Here is a 14,715-nt window from a genome sequence, read left to right on the forward strand (position 1 = left end):
TTGACAACATGCATGTGTCACAATGGTCCTAAGATGGAGTCACAAAAACCCTAAGAATACGGCGATTGAGTCACGACAGAGCTATTTATGGGTCATGACAGAGTCACGATAGACCTACGCACTTTTCGCGGCCTCGGCGGTTTGGCAACCGTGCAGGCACACGTGGTGGGATGGGGGGGGAATAATCTTGACGCTATCATGGTACATTCATGGCACTGACGTGACTCTGTCATGGCAGTATTGTGGTGATTGTGGCCTTATAATGATGACAAAATCACTGAAAAATTTGAAAATCTGCCAATCGTGACTGAGTCTTACAGCTATCATGACTACATCATGACCATCTTATAACCATTATGACACTTACAGCCATTGCGACATTGTTAAACGTGTTTATCATGGTCAAATTTCACGACAGAGCCAATAATTGAATTAGTGGCACTATCATGGTTCAATTATGGAATGTGTGATGGAGACTTTTCTCTCCTCACTGCCGTCCTCATCCTCAATAAACTTAGCATTTTGGGCCCATGATAACAACAGGACAAATGATAAACTGAGAGAGATACCGGTACCGTATCAGCACACCCACTCAGTCTGCTCCCAATAACAATGCAGGCTGAGATGAAAGGCAGGAAAGCTGCTACCATGGAAGAACAATGCTGCCACCTTGTGGCAGCCACTACAAACTGAGTGAACATGGGTAAAGGACCTAAGGTAGGTGATTTTGTGTACAAATATAATTATTACCGTACCGAGTTTTAGTGAATTCTGCAGTTGGTGAACCCCACGGTTGGCGAGGGATTACTGTATTCCATGTTTTCATTCAAGCATTGGACCATTTATGATTGGAAATAGAATGTGGGATATGACTGCATCTTTGAAAAAATAATGATTATTACAGTCACCACTAGCATAACGTGCGATCCTACAATGCGAAACTCACATAATACTGAAGGCAAAATTTGATGCCAAAATTTAGTCACAATGTGAAAATGACAGACATAACGCAGGTGGAGGAAGCTGCCCAGTTTTTTTTAACACTGTACTACACAGCAACGATAGACATAATGCGGTCAGAGGCTCCAAATTATGGTTCACACAGTCATAAAGTGGTGAGAACAGACATAACATGGTCAGTGATAGGCAGAGCACAGATTGCATCAGCGTAAAACGTATGGCTGTCACGCGTCTGTCTGGGGTGTTGTCATGGTCCACTGAGAATTCCTGCCCCAGCTGAGCCTACCCTCTCCCCTTGCTCTGGCTGCACATGTGCTCTGTGTGATCTTTGCTCTTTCTTTCTGGTTACAGAACCCCACTTCACCTACCCCCAGCAAGCCAACAACCCCTTCCATTCAAGTTGGGCAATCCCCTAGTGTTTGTATGTAATGATGTCTTTATTAGGTAGGTGAACGTCCTTGAAAAAAAAAATGAAAATTGCCCCAAAAGGTTAACTTGGAGCTGGCTTGGGTACCACAAAACCCTATAATGCGGAATTCTCATGAAGTGGGAGCTTCAGGGTACAGGTATACCCTGGTTTAACGATGCAACTGGTTAAGTAAAAACCCATCGCTAGACGGGGTATCATATCTCGGTGTAGATTTAACATGTAGAGTACAGTCAACCCTCTGCTATAACGGGTCTTGCTATCACTATTTAATGCTATCACGAGCACCTAAAAAGCTGGTAAAACACATTTATCGCGGTCAAAATGCACGCCATCATGAAAAAAGGGAAAAGAAAAAATTGAAAAAGTTTTATAAAGCCCGCGCAAAGCGTCATCACCCAGAGCGATGGGTTCCCGCGCTCGTCGGTTGTGACGTCACGGCACTGTGATTGGCCACGAACTGGGGAATGATCCCCTGGGCCTTAACAAGCGCAACCAGTGGGTCACAGGTGTGGACAAAAGCCATTTTAAATGCTCACACAATGGCAGACACACCTCGTCCTCGTCCTCCTACCATTGCACAGCGTAATGCGGCAGTACCTATAAGGTAAATTAAAATATGAAAGAACTTAAATTACACGCAGAAACTCAAGATAGTGAAGTTAATAGACAAGGGAGAAACAAAAGTCAGTGTGGAAAAGAAATTCGGGATAAATGAATCAACAGTGCGTGGTATTTACCAACAGCGTGACCATATCAAGGCCCATATGAAACTTGCCCCATCAGAAGCAGGTGCTCAGGCTATGCAAAATGGAAATCAATTGCTCCTCAAGACTGAACACCTGCTACACCGATATCTGGAGAGGAAGGCAAAGAGGAACTTAGCAGTTGATACACGTGAAATTACGGAGACTGCCAAGGAAATATATGTGTCTGTGGCTTGTAAGATGTGTGTTGAACAGCCACCAGTGTTTCTAGCAACGAAAGGGTGGGTAGACAAGTTTATGTCACGGCATAAAGTGAAAAGTGTGAAAATATCAGGCGAAGCAGCAAGTGGGGACACGAGTGCTGTACATGATTACCCAGAATCACTGAGGAAAATTATCCAGGAAGGTATGTACACTCCTGATCAGATTTTTAATATGGGTGAAACGAATTTTTACTGGAAAACAATGCCTCGCCGAACATTCATCACTGCCAAGTCAGAAAAAGTTCGTGGTAGGAAAGCCATATAGGAGCGATTCACCCTTCTGCTTGCTATGAATGCATCAGGAACATGCCTTCTGAAACCTACAGTTGTGCATCGTGCGAAAAGACCCAGGGCCTACAAAGGATTACAACATGGACAAATTAAATGTGCACTGGATGACATCAAAGAAGGGGTATATGTCAGCTAAGCTTTCCAGTGACTGGTTAAAAGATTTGTTCATTCCCCAGGTGGAAAATTATTACAAGGAAAACAATGTAAGGTTCAACAGTCTTCTGCTTCTCGACAATGCCCCTGGACATTCACCACTTCTAAGGGACGCACATCCTAATGTAAGGGTCGAGTTTCTGCCACCAAACACAACTGCCTTGATCCAGACCCTCAACCAGAAGGTCATATCAGTTGTGAAGGCCTCTTATTCTGCAAGGCAGTTTAGGCAGATGCAGCAGGCAACACAAGACACTGCCGTTATCCAGCAGTTGCTTGATAGTGAGGATGAAGATGAGGCCATGATTCAAGGAGATAATGAGTCGGAACAAAAAGTGATTCATTATTGGAAAAATTACAGTGTGAAACAGGTTACTGACTTGATGGTAGACTGCTGAAACAATGTTACTCCTGCCACTATTCACCATGCCTGGCATAACATTTTGGAGGGTCTGCCTGGGGACCATCGTGTGGCGGTACCTGGTAACCCACAGACAGTTGAGGCAGAGGTTCAGGCAGCAGCGGTGAAGGCAAGGCAAATTCCCGGAGCTGGTTTTGCTGATACTACTGGCCAGGATATTCGGGAAATGATACAGCCTCCTCCAGCTACTGCTGATGAAATAATTGAAGAAGATGAGGAGACAGGAACAGGACATCGCAGGAGAGGATGAGGAGGTTGTTTACTGTATTTATTTTTATTTATTCATTTATTTATTTATTTATTTTATCTATCTCTAACGTACGTAATTCACTCCTTCCTTCCTCAAACTTAGCATCACGGGAGGGATGAAGGGATTATCCATGGCGGACATCAAGAAGATGACAGACTTGGGTTACCAGCTTCGCCACCTCCTAGAGCAAGATTCAACTGTCAACAGTGAAGCAAGGTGCTCCCATATTAGCCTGGCACTTGCAGGTTATGAGGAACAGTATCACGCGCACATCAGCTCCCTGTGCCAGCGTCAGATCACCAATTTCTTACGGCGTCGCAACGAGGCACAGCCGGCCCCGCAACCAGAACCTGAACCAACCCCAGAACCATCACGCCAGCCCTCTGTCTTAGACGAGCCCTGTGACTTTGAAGGCTTCTCTAGTGCTACAGCTGATGAAATTCTTGATGAAATAGAGGAGTGTAGGGCTGGTAAATGAGACTCCAGCCAAGCCTCAGAGCTTACCCAACCACGTAAGTCTGGCAGCTGTCCTCATCCCCAATAAAGGTTAATAAAATTGTGAAATACTGTACAGTAAGTGATTCTTTCTCCTTGGATCGTGATTCTTTTTTTGATGTTTGTTTAAATGTTAGTGTTTCTTATTACTGTTCGAAAACTTGGTAAAAAAAAAAAAAAAAAGTGGCAAAAATAGGTCAAATATGTGGTCAACTTGGGGGTCCAGGCACCAGTTATAATTATTACCATAGGTTTTTCAGTTCTGCTATAGCAAATTCTGCTATGACAGTATAATTAAGGCACCAATTAGGCGTGATAGCAGAGGGCTGACTGTACAGGGATGCGTTTTTGAGCCTTGGATTTCCCCCCAACGAAGTCCTAAACCCACCCAAATGAGTCCAAAAAAAAGTTTTTACTTAATTTAAACCCCCAAATACAGTAGCTTCAAAACAAGCTAAACTAAGCCTAAAAGCAGTTTATAACTCGCTGAAACCCAAAAATAAAATCTGAAAATCATCAAATATGGTAAGTCTGCAAAAAATCCAACTTAGTAAACTGTACCCCAAAATGACAATGTTCACCCCACCTATGACTAAAATACATTAATCTGAGTCAGAAAACAGTTTATACCGGTAAATCAACCTAAACACAATATTCAGGTTAAAATATCATCAAAATCAGAAAAAAAAAAAAAAAAAATCAAAACCTGTCATTAAACCGGGGTTTGGCCATCATTAGGCAGGGTAAAGTGGTATTTCTACCTCCATCGTTAAGCCGGGGTATCGCATCTAGAGGTACTATATCTCAAGGTATACCTGTGCAATATTCCCACATTATGTGAGCAGTGACTGTACAGCCCAAGTTCACACCTAAAGTGGTGGAGAAATAAGTGCTAAAGTCTACAGTCATTGGGTAAAACATTTATACATTTTTCATCATTACTCGACCAATTCTGAAATGATTCCAGTTGTTGGGTGAGTTTTCCCATCCAATACAAATACTGATATTAATCGGCTTTTGCTTGCCGATTTACAGCACTACTGACATCCCTATCCCTACAGAATGCATTGAAGACAAATAGGATGAAACTCCCATGTAGCACTGGCTTTCCAAGGTAAGCAGCTACCCTAATTCTGAGTGGCTTTCAAGGTTAGACTTAGTGGCAGTCTGGATGGTTAATGTCATGGGAGAGTCTGGAGGACATAGTACCCAAGTCCTCCCCCCATTTTTTTCATGAGTTTTCATTTGTTCCAAATCAAATTGTAAAATCATCATTTTTGTCAGAAATTCTTTTTTTCACCATGTGAGAGGGGGAAGGGGTTGAAAATGGCAAGATAAGACATTTCTCATAAAAATGACCATAAAAAAATTTAAACATGAAAATCTTTCTTTAAAAAAAAAAAATAAAAAAAAATAAAAAAAATAAAATAAAAAGGGTGATGTCAAGTAATCACTTATGAGTATTATACAAGCCAAACCTATCTGAGAAGGACAAGTAACCTTTGCAATAATTTTAAAACAGTTCTATTATTGTTTCAACCCAAAACAGAATTCATTATTTTTCTCTTTGCTAATGGATAGTTCTCTCAGTGACAAGGACTTTGAATACCAACACCTGCTGCTGCAAGTCAATAATAAAGACAATACAGATTTTATTTTTTTATTTTTTATTTTTTTTTTTTCTGAAAATTTGGTCGGAAGCTGGTCGATGTGGCCAGAACTTGTAAGTTACAAGTGCGTGCATACATTTGTTTCCATTGCAGTTTACCATTCAAGGCCACTGGCCAATCAGCGATGTGATTTCAAGGACAGCCATTTTGAATGAGTGATGGATTTTGCTTTATTTTAGGCCAATGATTCAAACATAATTTCCCGAAATAGGAAAGGGAGGCATCTCTGATAAATCTGAATTTAGTCTAGCCATGGCAACCACCGAGTGCACCTGCCCAAATTGTGACTCTGGGTTTTACAAAGTCATTGTAAATTTTTTCAAAAACAACCAGGCTTCTGTTAAATTTCTAAAAGATCATGGCCTTCTACCGCATGTTCCTAAAGGAACATACGACTAATACGCTTCACCACTTCCTCGTCGCTGCAGCCCATCTCCATCAGCCACAAGGGCAAGCCAACAGCCAGTGACTTCAGGATAGTTTAAAACAGCACAGCCTTACAAGGTTAGGTATGGCCAGTTAGGTTAATCAAATACAGCACAGCCATACAAGATTAGGTTTGGTTCGATTAACTGAATACAGCACGGCCTCACAAGGTTAGGTTTGGTTAGGTTGATTAAATATAGCATGGCCTTACAAAGTTAGGTTAAATACAGTACGGCCATACAAGGTTAGGTTTGGTTAACTAAATACAGCAAGGCCTTACAAGGTTAGGTTGATTAAATACAGCTTGGCCTTACAAGGCTAGGTTAATTGAATACAGCACAGCCATACAATGTTGGGGTTGGTTACATTAATTAAATACAGCATGGCATTACAAGGTTAATTAAATACAGCATGGCCTTACAAGGTTAATTAAATACAAGGTTAGGTTTGGTTAGGTTAATTAAATACTGCATGACCGTACAAGGTTAAGATAAGTAAATACAGCATGGCTTTACATGGTTATGTTTTGTTAGGTTAATTAAATACAGCATGGCCTTATGAGGTTAGGTTAATTAAATACAGCACGGCCTTACAAGGTTAGGTTTGGTTAACTAAATACAGCAAGGCCTTACAAGATTAGGTTAGTTAAATACAGCCTGGCCTTACAAGGTTAGGTTAATTAAATACCAGGTACAGCACAGCCATACAGTTAGGAATGGTTAGGTTAATTAAATACAGCACAGCATTACATGGTTAATTAAATACAGCATGGCCTTACAATGTTAGGTTAAATACAGCACAGTAATACAAGGTTAGGTTTGGTTAGGTTAAGTACTGCATGGCCGTACAAGGTTAGGTTAATTAAATACAGCATGGCTTTACATGGTTAGATTTTGTTAGGTTAATTAAATACAGGCCAACGGCCATACCACATTGAGTACAACGCTTCCCGTCCGATCAGCGAAGTTAAGCAACGTTGGGTCTGGTTAGTACTTGGATGGGTGACTGCCTGGGAACACCAGATGCTGTTGGCATCCCTACTTGTCAAGTGGGGTTGGTGGAGGATTAGTGCCCCTCCCTGTAAAACAATCAACTCTAAGCCGCTGGCCACCCCGTTTGGGATACATGGCGTCTGGCAATGAATGAATGAATGAATTAAATACAGCATGGTCTTACGAGGACAGGTTTCATAACATATCTTCAAATACAGCACAGCCAGTTTACTGTATGGCCTTGGTAATTTCCGATAAAATCGATTATCACAAAAATAATAAATTCTAGAACGTATTTCAGTGATTTCTGTACGATTTTTATTGAAGAACTTATCCACTCACTTGATGTAGTGCTGCCTACTTCTTCCTTACGGTAGCCTTTATCATTCTTTTTCTGTGTTTGCCCTCCTCTCTTCCTAGTTTTCCCATCTTTCCTGTCACTTCTTATTGTTTTTCTTTCCATTACAGGTGGCTTTACATTGAATGACAAGCCAAATGATTTCCTGTAAGCCAGAAAACCATTTACAACGCTGGGTGGTAACCATATAATCAAACCATACGTGCTGCCTACGTGTCAACAAGTGGGTTGGTGGAGGGTTAGTGCCCCTCCCTGTATAACAAATAACTCAAGAGTCAAATGGCCACCCCTTATGGGATTATGGCATCTGGCAATAGAGAGATACCTGGTAGATAGCCTGGGCCAAAACTAGAAAACAGATAATACCTGTATGCGGTGAAATCGACAATCGAAATCTGAGAGAAAACACTAAAATCATTAGGTTCCAGAATAAAAGAAATGAAAAGCGAGGTTTTGGGTTGAAACGATAATTTTACCTATAAACATACAATTTTCTTTCATTTTAATTCCTGAAAAGACAGCCTGACTCGTCAGATTTTGAGAATCTGTGTATTCCCTTACTTTCAACTTTCTATCTTATAATGAATATGCAAATATTATTAATGCACTGATGAAGATTGCATAATGAAGTACTGGTACTCACGAAGCCTGCACTGAGATAGTACTCATGATGATTGGTATTGGAAAAACAAGTCAACAATCACGCATTTTTCCAAATCCACAACGTAAAATAATTCCCAGCATTACTGCAAATTGTTTCTACTTCGGTCAGGAAATGAAAGGCAGTGCTGGATAATTATTTAAACACGTAAGGTAAATTTTTTACACAAAAATTGACAATACCTTTAAAATGCTTTGGAAGGAAATGAAATATTAAAACAAATCTGATCCTAAGCTAACAAAAATCCTCTAAACATTTCTAATTTGGCATATCAGACATCGATAACACAGGAACTTACTGGTGGTGACTATCCTTGAATGCCAGAGTGAAGTCCCCTCCACACGACCGTCTGACGGGGAAAACACCTCACCAATGAAGGGACGCTTGCTGACAGCTGACACCACAACACCGACAACAGTCACACATCACTGACGCCGACTCTGCCATCTTTACACTCCATAATTATTTTTCTCATAGTATTAAAACTTAGCGAAGATCCATATGTTCCTGAGTGCCCTGGTAATATTCTTTTAACGGATACTTCAAAATATTAAGATTTTTCAAGTGCTATTGTTAATAAGCTCCTATAGCAAATCTTTATTCAAGACGGTGACCATATTGCTTCATATTATGAATGGAGCCGTTCAGTTAGGATATAAAGTGTGTGTGTGTGTGTGTGTGTGTGTATATATATATATATATATATATATATCAACAACTGAGGTGCCCGTGGGGAATCTTATACTATATATCCAGCCAAGGAGAAGCAAGATGATTTTCCACTTCATATTTATTTATTTCAGGTGACTAGTTTCGGGATGCTTATCCCATCTTCAGACCTAAAAGCATTTAAAACATATTGCATATTACATAAAGTTTTAAAAACATTTTAAAATATCCATAAGAAATACAAAAAAGTTACCAAAAAAGCATGTGACAATGACTGATTATTATAAAAAATGTATTTTTTTTCTTAAATAATAAACTCGAGAAATAAAAGTGAGAGTGTTACCTCTGTGAGTTCGCAGCTAACACTGAAAATCCTGAACACAGTGTTTCATAAAGAAAAGTGTCATAAAGCTTCTGAATCGTCAACAAACCAGTGTGAAGCAAAAGAACCAAGTAAAGAATCAATGAACCAAGTATCAAAAGGCTGATTCATCGACACAAAACACTATGATCCTAAGGTATACAACTTTGTTGATGATTCATAGTTATTTAATGAAGGCTTAAGTTTGTGAATGTACAAAGACTCCAAAATTCGCAGTTCCATTCTGTCATTACTACTATGTAAAATACTGAAATTATCCATATTACAAGTATGGCCCATATCGAAACAGTGGTTCCTAATCTCTGACAAAGTTGGGTTAGACAGTGGCAAAGATGTTCTATGAGACAAGCCTCTGTGCTCACACACACGAATTTTGAGGTTCAATTGAACTCCCAATATATCTAGCTGTACAGCTAGAACAGGCATATAAATATACTATGTTTGAGCACAGTGGCTTTGGGATATTATCTTTAAATCGAAAAATGAACCTACAGTAAAAGGATTTACAAATACAAATCTAAATGAGATTTGAGGATAGACACACTTGAGTATTTTCAGAAGCTGGTTCCTAATATTATAACTGACATGACCATAAAAAGGGAAACCTGATATAATGTATGTCCTTAGCTGCAGTTGCTGCCTTCCTAGAACCACATAATATCTGGTTTAAAAATCTTTTACCATCCTAGGAAACAACGTAGTAGGGTAATTATTATTGGTAAAGAATTTACTCAGGAAATCAATTTCATCATGAAAAGATGTCCAGTTCAAACTAAGTGCATAGCATCTATGTAGTAAAGTCCTTACTGAATTCAGCTTATATATGTTAGGTACAAATGATAAGAAATTCAGACCCAAACTAGTGAATGACTCCTTCCTGTAAACGGAAGTACCCAAGTAATTACCATAATTGGTTAGCTGAATATCTAAGAAAGAGAGCAAGTTATTATTCTCAATTTCAACAGTGAACTTAATATTAGAATGCTTAGAATTCAGGTAGTCTAGAAACTTTACAACATGATCAGATTCTTTGAACAATAAAAACAATCATCAACATACCTACGGTAAAAAACTGGTTTAAAACTTAGAGGACAATCTAATAACCATTGTCTTTCATAAAAACATAGAAATATATTAGCTAATGTGGGGCCCAGTGGGGATCCCATTGCCACTCCATCAACCTGTTTATAAAATTTGTCATTAAATATGAACATGGATTCGTTAACTGCCAAGTCTAAAAGGGATGTGAAATTCTGCTTTGTTAAATTATTGACTACTTCCTGCCTTTTAAATAGTTCAGCAATGCAAATATCTATAGTTTCTTTAAGTGGGATATTTGTGAATAGACTTTTAATATCAAAGCTTGCCATGACCACAGGATGTGGAAATTGAAGCTGCTTTAACTCCTGTACGAGATTGATAGAGTTTTTAACAGTAAAGTTGTTTGTGGTGAGGCTATTCAGTATGGGAATAAGAAATTTAGCCAAATTATAATTAAAGGTTCCAATTGCAGACAGGATGGGACGTATTGGGACATCTGGTTTGTGTATTTTTGGTAATCCATACAAGATTCCTGGGACAGATCCAGAGGCAAAAGAAAATTATAAGTTTCTGATGAAATCAAGTTCTTTATTCTCCTAAGAACTCTATTAAGTTTGTCTTCCAACTTTAGTATGTAGGAAAATGGATCTATGTCAAGTTCAAGGAACTTACTTCTGTCAGAAAGCAGATTTGAAATTTTATCCACATAATCAGACTTATTCATCACCACTACTCCCTCTCCCTTTATCTGGCTTAGTTATAACAATGTTTGTATCAGTCTTCAGTTGATTAAGTATTCTGACCTTGTCTTTACCAAATACTGACCTTGAGATATTACCAAAATCTTTAAAGGTATTATGAGCTATTGAACTGATACTTTCAACAGTTCGAGTCCAAACTGACGAATCATTATTAGGATTATAAATTCTTAGTCTGGATATGGTGTAAATTAACTTTTCAAAACTCAAAAAGTGGGATACAAAGTTTGGCTTGAAGACTGGCAAGGAAAAATCGAGACCGAATTTCAGTGCATCTTCCTCTTCATCTGTTAATGTCCTACTGGAAAGGTTTATGATTACTTTATGTTTATCTACACTAGAGTAAATGGGAATTCCTAATTTGACCAGTTTTTTATTATGAATATCCTTAGTCTTCTTAAGTTTCTCTGTGTTATTTTTATGAATCTGGTTGTTTAAGACCTTAAAATCAAGCCAGGAAACTTTATTCTTTAGTTCTTGAAGATTTAAGAAATAATCTATTCCCAGCTGCTTTGAATATTTTTCCTTTGCTTTATTTCATAATTTAATAGTTTAAACAGAACAGACCTGTAAAGTTTACTATGTGTAAAATTCTTTAAACTAGATCTGAAATACAAAAACCTGGGGATCACATTATACATCTTGCAGTGCTGCAAGAAATCCACATCCAGTGAAGCTTTCCTGTGGCGAAGGTGGAGACGTTCCACCTTCCTGTAACAAGACAATGCTGGACGGCCATATCTTCGTAGAATAATATCAACAACTGAGGTGCCCGTGGGGAATCTTATACTATATATCCAGCCAAGGAGAAGCAAGATGATTTTCCACTTCATATTTATTTATTTCAGGTGACTAGTTTCGGGATGCTTATCCCATCTTCAGACCTAAAAGCATTTAAAACATATTGCATATTACATAAAGTTTTAAAAACATTTTAAAATATCCATAAGAAATACAAAAAAGTTACCAAAAAAGCATGTGACAATGACTGATTATTATAAAAAATGTATTTTTTTTTCTTAAATAATAAACTCGAGAAATAAAAGTGAGAGTGTTACCTCTGTGAGTTCGCAGCTAACACTGAAAATCCTGAACACAGTGTTTCATAAAGAAAAGTGTCATAAAGCTTCTGAATCGTCAACAAACCAGTGTGAAGCAAAAGAACCAAGTAAAGAATCAATGAACCAAGTATCAAAAGGCTGATTCATCGACACAAAACACTATGATCCTAAGGTATACAACTTTGTTGATGATTCATAGTTATTTAATGAAGGCTTAAGTTTGTGAATGTACAAAGACTCCAAAATTCGCAGTTCCATTCTGTCATTACTACTATGTAAAATACTGAAATTATCCATATTACAAGTATGGCCCATATATATATATATATAGATAGATAGATAGATAGATAGACAGATATATATATATATATATATATATATATAGATAGATATACAGATATATATATATATATATATATATATATATATATATATATATTTGTGTGTGTGTGTGTGTGTGTGTAGACGGGCGTTCGCGCGGCTGGAGAAATGCCAGATGTCACCAATATTTTAATTTTTCAGATGGAAAGAAAATCACATGCCGGGCAATAACTGAATGTCCTTTTTTCACGAAAATTTGTAAAAATATACAAATATAATATTTCTTCTCTTTAAAACAGTGCTCTGTCGATGCAGCATCAAAAAAAAAAAAAAAAAAGTAAAAAAAATATATATTTCACAGCGGTTCCATCTTGGTTTATGCATGCATAGAAATATATATGTGAAATACCGGCCGTGGCGATGGAACACCACTGGGACGTGACGATACCCCCAGCAGGCGACCACGGAGGGGCTTTGAGGGCGCGCGCACCACCCGGGCACTATGGATATGTGTCCCCTACAGCCTTGCGTCCTTATTCCCCGGAACGGACCCGACGGGAGCACTGCAGTCCCCCCAAACCAGCCCTCGACAGGTTCGGGGTGGGACTGAAATTACAGTTCCAGGCAGCATCCCAGTGACGGCCTGTAGCCGCGCAACTAACGTGACGACCTGTAGCCGCACGAAAATAGTGATGGCCAGTAGCCGCACAAAAACAGAGAAGGTCTGTAGCAGCTCAGGTGCTGCCTACCCCACCTTCCCCTGCAGAACTAGTGACGGCCTGCAGCTGCACTTGGGGAGAGAATGGTATGCCCTCTCTCCTTCTGCAGTTGCCTCAGCGAGTAAGACACCGGTGACAGCCTGCAGCCGCACCAGTAGGCAGATGACGGTCTGTAGCTGCATCTCACCTACACCTCACTCCCTTCGCAGGACATCGGCGACAGTCTGTAGCCATGCCCATGGTCAGGTGAGGGCCTATAGCCACATCTCGCCCACAGTCCTGTCAGGAAGTCGGGCCCCAGTGATGGCCAGTAACCGCACTGACAGGGAAGGGACGGCCTGTAACCACAATGACAGGGAAGGGATGGCCTGTAGCCACCCTCCCCCTATTGCTCACGGGACCTCGGTGACGGCCTGTAGCCACACTGACAGGGAAGGGATGGCCTGTAGCCACCCTCCCCCTATTGCTCACGGGACCTTGGTGACGGCCTGTAGCCACACCAGGGACAAACACCACCAAAACAGTCTCTCACCCCCTGTGACTTCCCAGCTGGAGGACGACCCTTGCTCAACCCGCCCATCCTGTGGCCGAGTGGGCTGTTCCTCTATTTCTCCCCGCAGAGGCAGTCCCCAGGAGTCTTTCTACCTGGAGAAGTGTGGCAAGGACCTGTGGTATCCCTGAGAGTGTTTGCAGTCCAGCCACTGACGGACTTGTGCTGAAGGCGACACCACAGTACGACCCTGACAGCGGACAAACAGGTGGGGGGCCGCAGATCGGATCTTGAATTTGGCTCTCTATTGTATTTTGTTTTTCTCTTGGAGGGAACTGTTATTGTGGGCTCATGGCCTTTGGTTCCTTCTTCCTCACATAAAAAAAAGACACTGGACTCTCGGCAGCACCCCTGGAACCCTGAGGCATACCCTCTCCCGCCCCAGACAACAACGACCTCCTCCCTAGGGTGGGCACAGACGAGAGTGCCTACTCACATTGTTTGGCCCAAGTGCTAAGGGCCAGACCCCTCAGCCAAGCCCCTCGAGTGGAGGGCCTTTCACCACACCCGACCGCAGTCTGAAGCAGGCGACGTCACCACTGAGGGTTGTCCTGTGGCCCTTGAGAGAAGGGATGACTGACGGGACTCTGCCGATGCCTGGCCGACACCTGTGAATCCCCTGGCCTGCCCGATGTAATCAGTGACTGTTTCTCATGTGAGTGACCATAGTGCCCATGACCTGTTCAGTGTTAAAGTATAGTACTCTAGTAACAGCACCGTGAACTGTGTTCGCACCCATCAGGTGCACTGTGTTGAACTAGTGCCTCTACCACCACCTACTGCACAACGGGATATTTATATTCAGATTGTGAACGTTCAGCCCTAGAGATAGACTGCATAATCTACTCTCACCCTGTACACAGTCTCCATCCTATATCCTCGTGACTGGAAAGTATCCTGCATGGTACTAACACATCACAAGCCCGTCTGAGCCCATAGTCTGTCTAGTATCGTTTAATATTGAATAGTGTATTGTGTAACTCTCACTCATATTGTATACTGGAAATTGTAGTTAATACATGTGTAAGGTTGTTGCCCAGAGTTTTTATGCCCTGCCCTTCTCATTGTGTGTTCTAGCTCCGGTCTCGAAAGAGGACACCAGCTCTGTAGCTAGTGATGAGAAGTCGCCCTAAAAACACC

The 14,715-nt window shown here is 40.6% G+C and overlaps 1 non-coding gene across 1 annotated transcript; it reads left to right on the top strand.

The window, feature by feature from the left end:
- The first annotated feature begins 6,978 nt into the window (after positions 1 to 6,978).
- LOC145414023 (5S ribosomal RNA) lies at positions 6,979 to 7,097 on the top strand. Its single transcript, XR_013899819.1, has one exon. It is a non-coding gene; the product is annotated as a 5S ribosomal RNA (ribosomal RNA).
- Positions 7,098 to 14,715: the final 7,618 nt, after the last annotated feature.

Source organism: Coenobita brevimanus, chromosome 12 (genome assembly GCF_032717465.1).
Source record: "Coenobita brevimanus isolate Jiangsu-jjx chromosome 12, ASM3271746v2, whole genome shotgun sequence".
In the NCBI taxonomy this organism is placed as follows: Eukaryota; Metazoa; Arthropoda; class Malacostraca; order Decapoda; family Coenobitidae; genus Coenobita; species Coenobita brevimanus.